The 17,181-nt window shown below is 37.3% G+C and overlaps 1 long non-coding RNA gene across 2 annotated transcripts; it reads right to left on the bottom strand.

Moving 5' to 3' along the window:
• Nucleotides 1–2,455: 2,455 nt before the first annotated feature.
• LOC148420097 (uncharacterized) lies at nt 2,456–16,307 on the bottom strand. 2 transcript variants are annotated; one of them, XR_015866359.1, is made up of 3 exons: nt 16,065–16,307; nt 6,345–6,406; nt 2,456–2,559 (listed from the first exon to the last, which is right to left on the bottom strand). It is a non-coding gene; the product is annotated as an uncharacterized LOC148420097 (long non-coding RNA). The 2 variants fall into 2 exon arrangements; XR_015866360.1 differs by lacking the exon at nt 2,456–2,559 and adding an exon at nt 5,440–6,020.
• Between the last annotated feature and the right edge of the window lie 874 nt (nt 16,308–17,181).

The following is a 17,181-nucleotide window of genomic DNA, read 5'->3' on the forward strand; positions in this document are numbered from 1 at the left end:
GTTAGGCTCAAGTGTGTCAAAACCCTGGTCCTCGCGGACCGGTGTCCTGCATGTTTTCCAAGTTTCTGATTCAAATGATCAGGATCAGTATCAGGCTTTTGCTGAGCTTGCTAAATAGCTGAAGATTTTAATCAATTTCCTGTGTCAGGAAAGAAACCTGGAAAACTGGATACCGGCCCTTGAGGACAGAGTTTCGACACCCCTGCTCTAGGGTCCTTAAAATGAATGTGAACTGATTTATCTGAGTCACTGACCCGTTTACTCGACTGACTCCTTCGCAGACAGTGCGTACTCAGTTTCCACTCAGTGATAGTATGAGTGTGAAGGTGGCTGGTCTAAGTATACTTATCGCCAAATGTTTTTAGCGGGGGCCATTTTTTGCTCTAGAATTGAAAACATTTAGCTTTGATATTAAAAGATAAAAAAAGAGATTAGTTTTTCATCTTTTACCTTTAGGTAATGGCATCTCTATTGTTTAGGTCTAAATGTGTCCACACATTAATTGAGCAGAGTGAGAACGGACATTAATGTGATCAGATTTTGAATAATTTTCAATTCCTGTCACGTTATTGCCTGCAGAGTCACCTCTAATTTTAGAGATCAGCTCTCTCACGAAAACTTTACCTTTGTACAATATGACAAGCAAATTAGGAATTAAGAAAGAATATACTTATTTGACTTTTGCTTATTTAATTTGCCAGGTTTACAAATTTAGCAGGTATTTTTGAGGTTTTCATTTTGCACCTTTTTTTTTCAGAAATAACAAGGGATACTCTACACAATACATCGTACGAAATCATAAGAAATAAACCAAAATGAAACATTTTAATAATTATTACTGCATTCAACAACTTCACAAAGAAGGAATGTGAAACTGGGCCACAGATTAATCTCATCTATTTGTCAATTTTATAAAACTTTTAATTTCATATATACCGTACTTCCCCAAATATAAAACACACCTGTGTATTAGACATACCCTTAATTTTGGGTTCAAATTCTGGTGCTTGTGTAATGTATAAGACGCACCAACACTTTGGTCACAACGTAAAAACTATTGCAAAACTGAATGAATCCCCTCTTTTATAATTTTTCATTTTTTCTTGTGTTCATATCCGGAAGTTATATATTTTTTGCAAGTTAAGCTTCTTTCAGATTTCCCTCATTGTGAGCAGCCAGTCAATGCCTCGCCAGTGTAATGTTGAATGTACTCGAAGCAGTTATTTTTTCTTTTCTTTGTGACGCACTGGGAATCAGTTTATTTTACTATCGATACGCCAAGTTCTCAAGAGCATCTGTATTTCACCAAGTTTATGATTGTGTGCATATCTCAAAAGATTGCAATTAATAAACGAGTCAAAAGAATTACCTTTCCAAGTTCTCTATCCAGTGCACTCTTAATTGAATCAGCTTGAGACATCAAAACGTTTTCCTCTCAGTTTGAATGATATTCCTGTGTGAACAAGAATGAACTCGGAGGTTGGTTCAGTCTGTCTGCTTCTTTTATTGAAAATAATGCCATAACAACATCAGCTAAAACAAGCTGCTATTATCTGCAACAGGCACTTGATGCTAACAGCAATTATTATTTTAAGTAAGAATACGGTCAATATAAAAATACATCGGTGCGTCAAAACTCAATTTATGTGACTGACAGATCAATCTTCCTTATATGGTATTGAATTAAAAAATAAAAAATCAAATTTTTACATTTTTACATGACATACCCATATTTTTGGCCTTCATATATACAGTACACATGCACACACACATTGCATATATATATTTGCAAAGGTGTGTATATATATATATATATATATATATATATATATATATATATATATATATATATATATATATATATATACACACACACACACACACACACCCACACACACACACACATATATATGCGGCAATATATAACATATCACATTAAGTCCATGTTTCTCATTCCCAGTGAAGAAGTCACCCCTCTGTTCTGTTATTAATGCAGCAAAGAATTCAGCCACTGTTTGCAAATAATATCCTCAAATTGAATCATTGTTGCATGAATTTATGCAAAATATTCATTTCAGGCAACGCGAGGGTTGAGTGCTTTTAAATTGGAGAGATCATTCATGGCTTCACCTTTTCAGGCGAGATAAAGTCGTGTGCAGTAACATTACAATGTCAAGGAAAGGCGGGGGTAAGGGTGTGGGGGTAAAGTGGAGGGGATCAAAAGAGTGGGATGAGAGACAGAAGGCAAAAGTAATGATGAGAGGAAAGCAGCGTGTGTCAACAAAATAAACAAAATCCAAAGTGGTTTGGAACACAGAAATATAAAACAAAGGAAAAAGAACAAGGACATTCTTGCATTCGGTCTCATTCCATCACTTTGTTTGCATCAAAAGCAGCAATCTGGGGATGTGTGTTTGTGTGTGGGTACACTTTCACTTGTCTTAAAGGTTAGAGGCGTTAATAGACATTGCAAGCCATTTAAAAAGCAAGTTTTACTTGTGCCATCAACGTTTAGTTCAGTCCGAATGCAGATGCGTGCATTTTAGGTGATGTTCCAATCTGCACAAAGACAAAAGAAAAAAAGCACATTTCTACAGTGTGAAGTTTTTTGTGTGTTTCTTCTTTTGTTTGTTTTTGGTTTTTTTTAGTGAACTTTTTTAGTAAACTAGACTAGATTAGCTATTAGCAGGTTTTCTCCACAGTTGTGAGATTTGATTTTTCGAATCCCACCTCCGGACTTGTTACGATTTGTTGTACAATAAAGAAAGACAGTGTTTATATATATATGAGGTGAGATGACTTAAATTGAAAGACGTGATTTACCAATCAAATGATTCAAAGTTATACATTATAACTGATTGCTCTCTTAAGGTGTCAAAGGCAAGGGGGAGCCCAAACCAGCTGACCTTGCACAAGGGGCAGGGAATTCCATGGCTGAATTCCGCATCAATCACAAACAACCATTCACACCTATTATAGTTAATGTCACATACTTCTGAAATGTGATAAGAAATTGCATTATGTGGATAATGCCTGTAAAACTGCAGAGAACATGCAGATTCCACGGGAGAACTTTTGACTGCAAAGTATACTTTAGAGCTGTGCAGGTCAATCCTGGTATCAATAGAATCTATACAAAAGCATGTTCGGTATTGCATTAATACCAACATTTTAGCATCAGTTAATTACATTCATTTATTAACAATGTTTTTATCGCACGCAGTAGCAATTCATGTTTGTTTTTGTGGCCCCTGTCCACCAATATTTTAGGCAAATGCAGCAGGAAGTAAGAGGTGCACTGCTTTACAAACCCAAACGGAATCAATCAAATGCTTGACCAGTGCAATCATTTCCTAACCAGTGGACCATCAGATAATCTTGAATACAATTTGCATGTTAAGAGTATTTTCCAAACATTGCCCTATGCTTCCTCACTGTTTTCGTAAATGTATGCCTTCTTTCTTAGAACACAGTCTTCTGCAGCGAGAGAATAAGACGTCTAATCACCAGTAGAATGCAATTGCTATGAAATGAATGCCGAGGACGTATGCTTCTCAAATATTTTATGCTAATACAATAAAAAATGTGAAGTTGAAAATAAGCGTTGCTCTTTTTTTGTTGTGTAAAAGGTAAGCTGAAGAGTAATGGAGGGGTGTGTGTGGCACGAGATTTGGCAGGGGTGTAGGGAGTTGAGTTGGTGGGGGGTTCATCACATGGCCCGGGCCTCACCAAGGGATAGGCTGTCGCTAGGAGACAGAGGCAGGGAATGGACCAGTGGCAATGATGTATTAACTGGCGAAGGTAGCTGACAGTAATCTTTGTCACTAGATGCAGTGGCTGTCTAAGTCCTGTCATTTTATGCATCTCATGCAAAACAGATGTACCCGGATACTACAGGCTCAGGGAGGGAGAGATTCAGCCAAGATGGAGGATGGAAGAGGTGGATGGGGGAGAGAGGGGGTGGGGTGGGGTGGGGTGGGGGGGTAAAAGAATCATTATACGGCAAGAGGTTGGAAAGGCTGTCACAAAGAATTCCATTATTTTTCATCCCGTATTGAGAAGCTGGATTGTGCAGATTGTATTTTTCTCTACCACCATAAGCCTCTAAATAATTTGGGAACTTTCCAGGAAAGAAGTTTTCCTTTCTCTCTGCTCATTACAGAGTGTTCAGGGCAGAGGTGCTCAATCACCCTGGCTGAAGCAAACGTTTATACGCATAGAAACGTACACTTCCACTGTCTCCTACCTCCGCCTTTCTGTCCTCCCATCTGCTCTCAATGCTCACTCCATCCTCATCATTCTCCTCCTCCTCCTTTTACAACCATTTTTCTATCCAACTACTTGTCTCATACAACTCACACCTTTCTTTTACGTTCAGGCGATCACTACCTCATGTACTGTATCTTGTCAAGCTGTCTTCTATTCATCTCTTTTTGATTGTTCTATTTGCTTTTTCACCTCTTTTCATTATCTGAGTAAGCCTTCTCTTCCTCTCATAGTCTATTGGAATCTTCCTGCCCGTGTTGTCTTACTTTGGCTTACTTTATTAGGCTACACCGGGTTTCGACAACCAGCTGGTCCGGAGACGGACATGGCTCTTTAAACCTTATGGTACAGCTTTATGTGGCTTGCAGAAATAAATAATGTTTGGTTCACACCGACTATGAACGGCATAACAAACGACACATTTGAATCGCAATCAATGCAGTTTGCACGATAGGGCAATAAGTGACGGAAAACGAAATGCTAAGTCAGACAGCCAATCAACTTTGGAAGCAAAACAGGAAACAGAAATATAGAGCGGCTTTTTAGGTTAAAAGTGCACATTTCAAAACAACACACGAGTAAACATTACAAACTAAAATACCTGATGCCTAAAATCTCATCTTTATGCCCCTGAGTTATAATAGGGATGGACTCAGACATTGATCTGCTATCTTCATTTAATGAAAACAATGCAGTGACAGCCTTGGTTAAAACTAACAACGCTCAGTCCTGAATGACAAAGAACATAAACAGGAAAATAAAATACAATTATATATATATATATATATATATATATATATATATATATATATATATATATATATATATATATATATATATATATATATATATATACGTATATATATATATATTTTTTTTTTTCTGCCCACTGTCTTTTACCTTTAGTAATTTCAACATTACTGATGATATGTGAGCCTATGAGCAAACATAACTCATATATATAAAATCAGTGGCGGCAGTGCCTGACACACTTAGGCTTGCAGTGATGTCCAACTTGAATAAATACCTTAATACGTATGTATTAATAATAATTAATACATTAATACATTAATAATAATAATAAAACAATAATAATAATAATTATGACACCGTGTCTGGAGAAATCACATACAGAAGCACACAAACACATTATTTTGGTTTTGCATCTTTTTAATCAATACAACACATGCATTTAAACATCTACAAAGGTGCATGAGCAATTATTACATATCACTAATTGATTAATTGAATATGAACGAAATAAAATTACAAAAACCTTTTAAAAATGAAAAAAGAAATAACATGCTTTCTCTCACAGAAACAGCTGTCCCCCAAAATACTTATTTCAACACAAAATCCAGTCTTCTTTATTTCCTCAAGAAGACTTCAAAGACTTGGTTGACGTTTTCCTCTCCTTCAGTCATAGTGGTTTAAAAAAGGGAGTAAATATATTTGATATTTCTGCTAAAGGTCCCCGGCTCTGGCTCTGGCGAAGGCTTCACCGATTAAGGCTGATCAACCAAGCGACACCATGTAGCTTGGTTGATATGCGCAGTGATGCCTCCTATCCAATCAATCCAATCACAGGACGCGTACATGACACGTTCAACGTGAGGCCTTCTAGGCCTTAATGTCGCCACCTCGTAGTTTGATTGGCTATCGCAACTGTCTCATCAGTATATGTTTCCGTTCACTTACAGTGCATCGATGCCCACACTGTTGATTCTGAAGGCCTCGAGCAGATGTCATACAGCCTGGCGACACAAATGAGCTGAATTCTGATTGGATAATCTCTAATCTAAAACTACAACAATTTAACCAAGGACTTGAAGAGAACAGAATATGGAGAATAATTATATATATATATATATATATATATATATATATATATATATATATATATATATATATATATATATATATATATATATATATATATATATATATATATAATTATATATATATATATATATATATATATATATATATATATATATATATATATATATATATATATATATATATATATATATGTATATATATAAACTTTGGAGAGTGATAAAAAAATGAAATGTTACCTCAGTTCTATTTACTTCCTGAGGAAGATGAACTGTCAACTTTGCGACCAAACTTTGAGTTCCTGGCAAAAAGACAAGCAAAGATGGATATTTACATAGTTTTACTTGAAAAAAAAAAGTTGCTCAATGGCTCATTGGAAAATACAAAATTTGTGCACTTTGCAAAGCCAAGTTCAAACACCATATTAGTTGGTGTACCATCTCTAAGCAAAACAGCCCTCTCAAGTTACAAGGTCTTGAGAGGGGAAGGCTAAAAGAAAAATAAAAGTCTTTAACGAGGAGTCAGACTTGCTAGTTTTGTTGGAAGTGTTTTATAAAGAAAAAAAAGTAGTTTAAAAAGATGAACCCAATCTTTGACAACAGTCTTTGAAACAAAATAATTGTAGTTGATGATTTTACATTAATTCCAAGGTTTTAGCCAAGTAAGTAAATATATATATATATATATATATATATATATATATATATATATATATATATATATATATATATATATCATTATTAATGTAAATGTAGCATAAAATGTAAGTAGAAAGTAAGTTGTCCTTTTAGAAACAACAGCATGTGGGCAAACTGCATTAAAACTTGAATCGCTTCAGCTCATTTTATCATATAGGATGCAAACATGATGAGTGATCACAGACACTTTATAATGTAAAACATCTTATTAATAATGTTATTTTCACAGCGCAGGCAGGGTCCACATAGTCACTGGAGACTCATTGGTCATTGCACTACATAAAGGCCACTCTTTAAATTCTCCTCTTTTCCTTCACCCAAAAGTGAAATTGTAGCTGTATCTTAATTGCATATCTATTTGCTGCTGAGATGCACATCTCATATTAACGACACTGTATATAGTGCATGTAGACAGCAGCAGAAGGACGATATCTTTTTATCTACCTGCAATAAAACTCACCCTCTGTTCAGGCTATGAATAACACTTATACGGCCACCTCCTTTCTTTGCATAGGAGGGAGGAATGGTTAAGAAGGAAGGATTTATTCATTTATTGCAGAATGTGTAAGCTAAAGCCATACTTCTTCATTATTAGATAATGTAACCCAAATGGTCATATACATTTTAATAAAACTTACTTTCCAAGTGAAAATAATGGGTCTGAGATTGTTGCAATCATTGATATAATCAAAACGAGGAGTCAAGAAAAGCATACTTGAAGTTAAAAAGTTATACAACAAAAATGTATTTTATGAATGTCGCTTTAAATCAAAACGACGTAAGGCAGTGAAAATGTTCCTTATAAACACCTGGACAAGAATAAAAGGAACTAATCAAAGGAGTGATATATTCCTTCTGTCAATCTTAATGAATGTTATGTAAACAGTTCAATTACGTTTAAAATGTGAATAGAAGTTATCATTTGGAATGATAACAATTGGATTTTTAAAAAAAATGCCTTTGTAATAAATTGTTTTAAGATCCATAGAAATCATATCCATATTATACATTATATTAACATAAAATAACAATCTTTACTACATCCAAATCTGATGCACAGGCAAAAACTAGTCAGTCTAATTAATGCAAGAACTAGCCTTAGTTAAATCATTATAATTAAACTACTTCACAGCACAAAATACATACTGCAAATAAGGGACTGATACAAAGCAAACATTTCTATTATTCTATGAAATGAACAGTCACGCTAGTGCAAATAACAGGTGTAACTTTGCCCCTCAAAAATAGTCATACAAATATAATTTGCAGGAATCAATCACCGATTGTGCATGAAGACAAATATCACCCGATCACTATCACGCCGATCGGTGTAATGCTTATCCGAATACTGATTTGTTGGGTTGATATATGTATTTAGTTTTATTAACGATCTTAATGGATCGTTTCTGCAGTTAAAAATAGACTAGGTAATTGTTTTGTCTCAAAATTCACTATCACATATCAAATATGGAATCCGTAATGAGTTATATATTTTCTATTTTTACATTTGTTCAAGAGATCCTTAATTTTACAAAGTATAGCTATAACATTTGACATTTTAGTTTTGACGTCAAGTGGGGTACAATGTGGTCTTTAACCACATATTTCTTTCCTGGGTTGTGTTTCCCAACTAGTAAATCATGTACTCAACTCCTTATTCAATAGATTGTCACCTCCATTCCTGCCCTTCCAGCCCTTCCAGCCCTTTGGATTTCACATTCAGCATACAACCCTCTCTTCTTCACCTTGTCGCCATCCTCACCAAGTGTTTTCTTCCGCTTGAAATTTTCACAAAGGAACATTAAAAAAAGAGGAAAACAAAGGCGGGGGGGAGGTATAAATGTAAGTGGTTCTACCCAGGTCTCTGTTGGTTACACTCACACTCCAGTTTCCATTCATTGCTAAGATGGATGAGGTCCCAGTCTGACCAAGAGCAAATCCACTTTATGCCGCATATACATTTTTGGGGGTGCTGTTCGCCTGGAGTGGGTGGCTTAGTGTGTATTATTCAAAACAGAGCTTCTTTTTTCGGTGACCATTATGCATGCACGCCTGATCAGCATGTCAACTTGGCCTCCCTGAATTACATGATGGAATGGCCCAATTTACCTCTTTCACCTGCCATGCACGGAGGCCCAGAGCACATGCTCAAGTCCACACTCACTGTACTGTATAACATCACACACACTGACTGGAGTGGAGGTGGGAAGATACTGTTGAGAGTGTCTGATCATACACGCACACGTAGTGTATGTGCAAACCAATACACACACACACCACCACATGTACACAGAGCTGATGGTTCATGACGTGTGTACTTGTGTCTGGCCTATACAACCATCACGTGTTGCAAGTGACATACTCTTCCCTTTTCTAGATTCAAACACACACACACACACACACATGGATAAACGAACACACATGGATACACGATCACACATACACACACAAAAATGGATCCCCCACGCAGTCACCTATCTGTGTCAGTTAGTGAATCAGAATTGAATAAATTACAGTCTCTCTCTCTCTCTCTCTCATTCTCGCTCCCTCTCTACTATGTACATGTTCTCTTTTTCATTTTGTTTTTCTTGTCCTCACCTGTCACCTCCTGGTGACCTGGGAGAAACTCTGTAACAGGTTTGCAGGTCTCTGTCCCTTTCAGCCAACAATGGGCCAGTGATTTTGAGTTTTTGCCTCTTACCTTAAAGGTACACAGGAATGAATGCACACCATCCTCTACAGTACCTCTGAGCAATGGAAATTTAGCATTTGAGCCAAGAGTCAGGTGCTATTCCTGACAGCAATTTGTCTACTGGGCAGGCCAGATTCTAAATTATTGGGGGGACTTCCACCTTGTCCCAAGAATACCGCCTGAGGTTTCAGTGCCAGTCACACACGATAAAAGCCACGATTCATCCCACTCATAATCATACAAAGTTAGAGAACACCTCCTCCATAAAAAGTCCATACAGCTCTGCTCAAATGCCAGTTTTGTTGTGATCTAAAACAGAAGTACAAGATAGATTATTTAAATTGTTTCGCCATTAACATGGGCTATTACTTATACAACGCAAGTCAGGGAAAAATCATTTTGGGAGGAAATAAACCACTGAGATAACGTTGGTTCAAAAGCAAGTGTGATTGGGTAATTCTTTAAAAGGTATTGTTCATTTATGAACTGTTCACAAAAAATAGCCACTAAAAAGATCCTACTGGTCCCTACTGGATCTTTTTAGTTCATCCAACCATCCATTTTCTATAGACGCTTATCCTGACAAGGGTTGCAGGCTTGCTGGTGCTTATCCCAGCTGACTTTGGGCAGTAAGCAGGGGATACCCTGAACTTGTTGCCAGCCAAATACAGGGCACACAGGGATAAACAACCAATCACACACTCAATCACGCCTAAGGACAGTTCAGTATGTCCAATATGTTTTTGGCAGAGTGGGAGGAAGCCAGAGAGCCCGGAGGGAACCCACGCAGGCTCGGGGAGCACATATAAACTCCACACAGAGAGGCCGGAGCCAGCTGGATTTGAACTCTGGTCCATTAACTGTGAAGCGGATGTGCTAACCACTCACCACCGAATTGCTATTTTTAGTTGATTTAGTTTAATACAAAACAATACAAACACTGGGATTAGTGATGCAGCGCATTGCAATTAATGCCATACTTCAAGGTTCTAGAAGAACTTGCAAATGACACTCAAAAAGGCCAGAGTAGAAAGCAAACTCCTGACCTCTGAACTAGAGCAGCAGGTGAGTTAAGCAGTCAGCAACCGTGCCACCATTTTTTTTTTCTTCAAAAGTCTTGATACACAAACATGGGACCATTCTCCAAATGCATTCATTTCCTCAACTGCTTGTCCTCACAAGGGTCATAGCCTTGCTTGCGCCTATCCCAACTGTTTTTGGTGAGTGGACGGTACAATCTGGACTTGTGGCCAGCCAATAGCTGGGCACGCAGAAACAAACAACTATTCAACCTCCCAAACACCTCAAAGGGCAATTTGTATTGTCCAATATAACTACCATGCATGTTTTTCAAAATCTGGGAGAACAACCGAAGTAAAATCGACACAGGCACGGGAAGAATATGTAAACTCCACACAAGAAGGCCGGAGCCTTATTAAAAAATGAAGTCATAATTCTGACTTTATTCTCAGCCTTCTGAGGGGGACCTCAGAACTAACCTAAATAATAAATAAATCAATAATCGTGTTTAATTCATTTTCCTTTATTTCTGTAATTTAGAATGTATTCATCAAGTTAGAAAAACAACAATAAATTGCACTGGAACTACCCTGAAACAGCCTTACACCTCCCAGTCTGATGACTTTTTCACTACGCTATTCAAGGGGACTCTAAATTTGCACAATGGCACTTGCATAAAACCTCCTCCAACCTGATTCTAGATTGCAGGTCAAGGAGTTTGTACATTCAGTTTGAAAATGATTGTTTCTGTATCAGTAATGAGAAGGTAACACGTTACAGCTGCCTCAAAAGTGTGAAGTTTGTCGTATCGTAAAAACATTTCAGCAGTCAAATTTGATAATAAGCTTAATGTGTTAAGACACATTGGAAAACATGAACAGTATTTTGTATAACAGTCAATTTGCTTTACATAACTTATTTACATTCTCCGTTTTGAATGTTTTTTTTTTCAGTAACATTTCTTTGTCTACCAAAAAAAGAGGGCTTAACGATCCCACAAAAATTTTTGAGAAAAAATCCACTTACCGAAAAGATTTCTCATGAGTATGATTTACAATATGGGTGCTTGTATACTGCAAAAATAGTGGAATACATTGTGCCTGAAAATACAATAATTTGCATGAAAATTTGCTTGCAGATCACATAAAAAAAACTCTCAATCAAATCATCAGGTTAACTCACACTTGATCGATGTTATGGTTCTTCTCACCTTCTATATCCTCAGCAAGAAGAAATAGTGTCAGGAAAAATGAACTGATGAAGAGGTTAAAATTGATGGTGGGGTGGCGAGTAAGGACAGTGATGTAGAAAGAGAGCTTGAGGGTGAAATGTGGAAGGAGGGTCGCAAAAGGAAGGATAAGAGACAAGAGGGCAGAAATGGATGGAGAGCCAGAGGTATACGAGAGGTGAATTAAAGCCCGGCGGAACCTCCAAGATATTTACGGCCTTCAATTCAACCCGGCCAGCTGGGGAGAACAGGTGGACCAAACAGGTCATCTCATTAAAACACACACAGACACACCGATGCACACGCACACCCACAGGAGTGGGGCAGTAAGCTCATGGCCAGACGAACGTCATAATTGAAAAACACCCAATAGAACAATAGTGTGCAGGGTTGTTTGTGTGTCTCTGCTTGTGTGGCTATGCATGTGCATGCGTGTGACTCATTGCTTTACAGGGGTTAAAAATACATGACCGAGGAGGAAAGGAGAGATGGTGTGTTTGTGTCCATTAATCATCGCTGCGCTTGAGGCCGAGACCTCTGTACCAGGCTATCACACAACAGGCCACACAAACTTCTCTGTGCAACACATCATCATTATGGACAAAGCGATTGAGTTTTTGCTGTGGGACCACACGATTCAATTCTTAATTCAACTCTTCTCAACAGTTTGTGCTAATTTGGAACACTTTCAAAGACATATATACTGTATTTGCGCCAGCCTTCCTCAGGTGATCATATAACAAAATTGAAAATAGAGCTTGGAAGAGTGGCCAAAAATAAAATCTTATGTTTTTTCCCTCCAGACATTTCAGATGATTAAGACTATATTCTAGTCATTTATTTATTTATTTTTAATGATAAAGTAAATAACTGAGCAAACATGGCCAATTACATTTTTTGGGGATCGAAGTCACCTAATTTTGAGGATCTGCTGATACGGAGTGCCTGCAATGTATTGACAGAAAAAAAAGGGTGTTCAAATTATCTTATTTGTTTATCTATTAATTTATTTGTTTTAATTATTAAAAAAAGAAAACACTTTTTTATAGGTAGTGAACCAGGGTTTTAAACTGATTAGTCTAAAGTGTGTTAATATATCCCCAACTGGCTGTGTTTACCATGTTGCAATCTTGCACATAGTACCCTTTTTTTTTTTTTTTTTTTTATTTTTTAATCTGGCAATATTTTGTTTTTTGCCATATCTGTGTATTTTCTAACCCTTAAAACAAAAAAAAATAAAATAAAAATTCTGATCTGCTGACTTCTGATCTGGCTTTCAGATTACGTAATCGGGATCTGGACAGCTCTTGAAAATAAATGTATATAACACATTTACATAAATTAATATTATTATTATTATTACAAAATGCATCATGTGCCAAATGTTCAGATAACAGTAATGTACTTTAAATTTAAATCCATTTTGACATAAACTTAACATTAATAGCTTGCACAAGCTTGCTTTTCATAGCTTGTGTATAACTTACTTTTATATTAATTTATCTTTGCTCTTAAGTTTTCTGCCCTTATGTCTTTGGGTATTTTGACATCACAAAAGACAGGTGACATTTAACGATTGTTCCACAGTGTTTTACCATACTTTTCTGGTGTATGTTTGAGGCCTCTTGTGGGTCAAAAATCTCCTCCTCCGAGTTAAAAAACATTGGTCACCATTGAGCAGCATATGGTGGCGCCTAATGTGACTTCCGGTGTCCCTAGCGGTAAACAGAGTAACTGCAATGCCTCAAGCTACGGTATCTTCAGAAACACGTGGGGTGCGAAATTAAAACCAAGTTTAAAATCAAACTATAGCTGACAACATCCTAGAAATGATATATGCTTTAAACACGTCAAAACATTAACAATTTAAATTTTAAGTTTAACGAACCATATGAAATCTTTGCTCGATGACCTTTAAGCATTAATTACACACATGAAAGCTCATAACAAAAAAGTTGTTCACTTAGCAAGGATTTACAATTCTATAACCCCGCAGGTCTGTATATTTCACAAGTTTTCAACTTACTGTAATAGAGCATCCGCATCAGCCTGAATTAGACCCACGTCTTGAAGGTGTAATTTTGTGAAATGTCTGTGGATTCCGAGCAATTAAAGTTTTAAATATTACAGTTCTTCTTTCATAAAGATGTGCATGCCCTTCCAAATGCATCCATTCACAGGTGAGGCTGTGACAGTGTGAAGGGTGTGAATGTGCCCCACCACCGCCGCACCTCACCACACCCACCAACCCAACACCCTGAGGGTGACAGCTCGGGTGTCAAAGCCTGGTAATTGGTGGCGGGTTAAGGTGTAAACAGGGTGACGGTGGCAACTATAATCTCCCAGCTGGTGGTGTGAGCGGAAGAGAGGAAGAGGAGGAGGATGAAGAGCTGCTGTGACAGGGCATAAGGCCATCGCACTCTTATCTGCCCCAATTAAAGTGTGTCCACACACAAATTATGTACTCTATATACTAGATGCATTAAGTGGAACCTCAAAGGTCAACTACAATCAATTCCAGTTTGCTCGTCAACCTCATTTTGTAGAGACTTTGTGAACGAGTGTTCGCACATCAATTTTTTTTTCTTTTATTAAAAAATCCATAAGGTTGAAAAGGAACGATAATGAATCATTTGCATTCTCTGCTTAAAGCCGCATTGTGTAGAATCAAGAATTGCCTTTTACTGCGATTAGATGAATGCAGCACGCGCACTACAGTGTCTCGGAGAAACCATACTTTGGAAGCATAGGCCAAGCGAACAAGAAAGCGAGCGAATACAAATACAATTCCTCATTGGTTGCAGTGCAAAATAGAGTGGAATCTACAAAATTTGGGCTAATATGTCAACACATAAACAAGTGGGAGCTTGAATTGGGAAGTCCATCAGCACTGACTCATGACGACTGACACAACCACACTTTTCTAAATGCAAACAACTCTTACCAGTCATGTAGAATGCAGGACAGTGATCCAGGCACACGAGGGAAAAACAACAGTCAACAACACATCGCATGCAGCGGACTGTCCGCCATACAAGGAAGCCAGAGGATAAGCTAAAATGCTTGATGGATTGCAACGTCTTTGCTGGTTTCTTCTTTTGTGTTTGGTGGGTGAATTCAAATGCTTAAAATCTGGCGACCTCCCAAACTGACCGTCGTGAAACTTGTGCTGTGTGGACCGAACCCCACCATTCCTTGTCCTTCTTTTAGTTACAAATGGCATAAAAACCTTCCATTTTGGGTGTTTTTTTTCTCTCAATTTTTCTTTGAGATAGGCACACAAACCAGAAACTCGCTCAGCTGCATAAAAGACACAAACTCACAAAATATGTTTTTAAATACGTTGGTGAGGGGTTTCCTCATCCACTCTCTGGAGCTAAAAGAAACATGACTGCCCCCATCTCAACGGCACTCCCCGAGTAATATAAACAGTGAATACTAGGCCTACGATTATATACAAAAAAATGAATTGTTGATTTGATAAAACACATTTATTTACATATTATTGAAATTCATGGTGGAAGTTGAAAATGAATAACTGTAAATATTACTCATTGTCCTTTTAAAGTTAACTTGTTAAATTGCCCACCTGGCACCAGATGTCTTCTGGATGCTGGATTTTGGGCTAATTTTGCTGTGTCCGTATTGGTGTTAATTCAATCCAAAAAATGGTGGTTGAAAACTGGTTTGTGTTTAGCTCATCCAATGTGGTCCAAATATTGTACTTTAAAACTGGGGTGTATTTAGCCTTTCGAATATGGTCAAAGTTTTGTTTAAAATTTGCCAAAATTTGTTAGGTGCTTAGCCCGTCCAACGCGGCCCAAATGTTGTATAATACTTGTGGAAAATCAAGCGGTACTTGGCTCATCCAATGAGGTCCACATTTACCAATGAGTCAGTGTTTCTCATGACTACCACAAAGAATGGCATGAAAAAATATGATAAATTGATCGTGATAAGCTGAGTTTGAAAACAGACCTCACGGGCTGACACTCTCTTTCATCTACTTGCATCTGAATAGTTCAATGTTTGAGACCATTGACTGTAAACACATGGAATTTAATTTCAATCAGGGTGAATGATAAAATTTAGTTAGTGGGCCCCCGGTTTATGAGAATAATCCATTCCGCGGTTGGGATTCGCCATAGGGCGGGCAATCCAAACCTACGTTAAATAGCTAATGCGTGTAAAACCCCAGGTCAAAGAAACATGCGTAGTAAAATTTGATTAGAAATAGTAAAGTAAGTGCTACGTATACATAATATACATTCATACAATTAAATAACATCAGAAATAAAAAATAAAGAAAGGATGTATTTACCTTTAAGTGAAGTGACGAGATTGTTATGGCCATATTCACAAGTGAGGTTAGCTTAGCCTAGGCTAGCTTAGCCTTTTTTGTATTTCTTGATTATCTCCAGCTTCGTTTCCATATAAATTATCTTCTTACTTTTCTGTTTAACTTTACTAGCAATCTTGGGTCTAATAGCTAACCAATTAAAGTTTGAATTAAGCACTATAAATACCATATTGAAAGCACTCTGAAACGAGATCAAGTCTTTAGGCAGCCATCTTTGTGACACTGTTCGCCGACCAATAGCATACCGGCATCTTCGTGACCCCTGTAACGTTGACCAATAGTAGACCAGTATCTAAGGGAGTTTAGACACCGAGAGGCTGGTATTGTAGTGACATAATGACGTAATTAGTTACGTAAACCCGAGTTGATCCACGCGGACACCTGCCGCCATTTTTGAGGGGGCGCAAGGTGAAAAAAATGCGTAAAGCGACAAATCCATTCAGGGCATATTGGAGCAAGGATATGAGGCATTTGTGATTTCTTAAAAATAGCCACTTTGCAATAAAATTCTGACTATGAATGGATGTCACTTCAAAGGTGTCTTTTCACTGACTTGATAATTACAGTCCTTTCAACTATCAACCACATAGCCTACAGATGTTTTTCTGATGAACACAGTGACATCTTTTCAAAGTATTTTCAACCAGTGTTTGCTGGGTGGATAGGTTACCTTCTGTAATAGTAACCTAAGAAAAAAAAAGAAGACATTGTTCAATAGTTACTCACGAATTACCTTGAACTGAGATCCTGTGAATTATACTATGGTTTAATATGCTGACTTGATGCTTGCTGAGGCCAAGATATTGCATAATTTGGTTCAATTCCAAACTGACCACTCAACTTTAGTGGTTATACAGGGAAAACAAAAAACTATTTGTTGACAGTCTATTAACGGCACATTGTGCACTCTACACACATGTGCAGAGAGTACATTGATATCTCATTGACTTAATAGAGCTGCTATTGATGATATCCTACACTGCCTTGACCTTTTACTGTGTATAGGAAGGAGGAGAAACTGGCTTTCCAATGTCATGTCATATTATGCATCATATGACCGTGTGCACTTAAACACTGC

The sequence above is a fragment of the Hippichthys cyanospilos genome, chromosome 8 (genome assembly GCF_059441005.1).
Source record: "Hippichthys cyanospilos isolate Australia breed blue-spotted pipefish chromosome 8, RoL_Hcya_1.0, whole genome shotgun sequence".
Classification (NCBI taxonomy): Eukaryota; Metazoa; Chordata; class Actinopteri; order Syngnathiformes; family Syngnathidae; genus Hippichthys; species Hippichthys cyanospilos.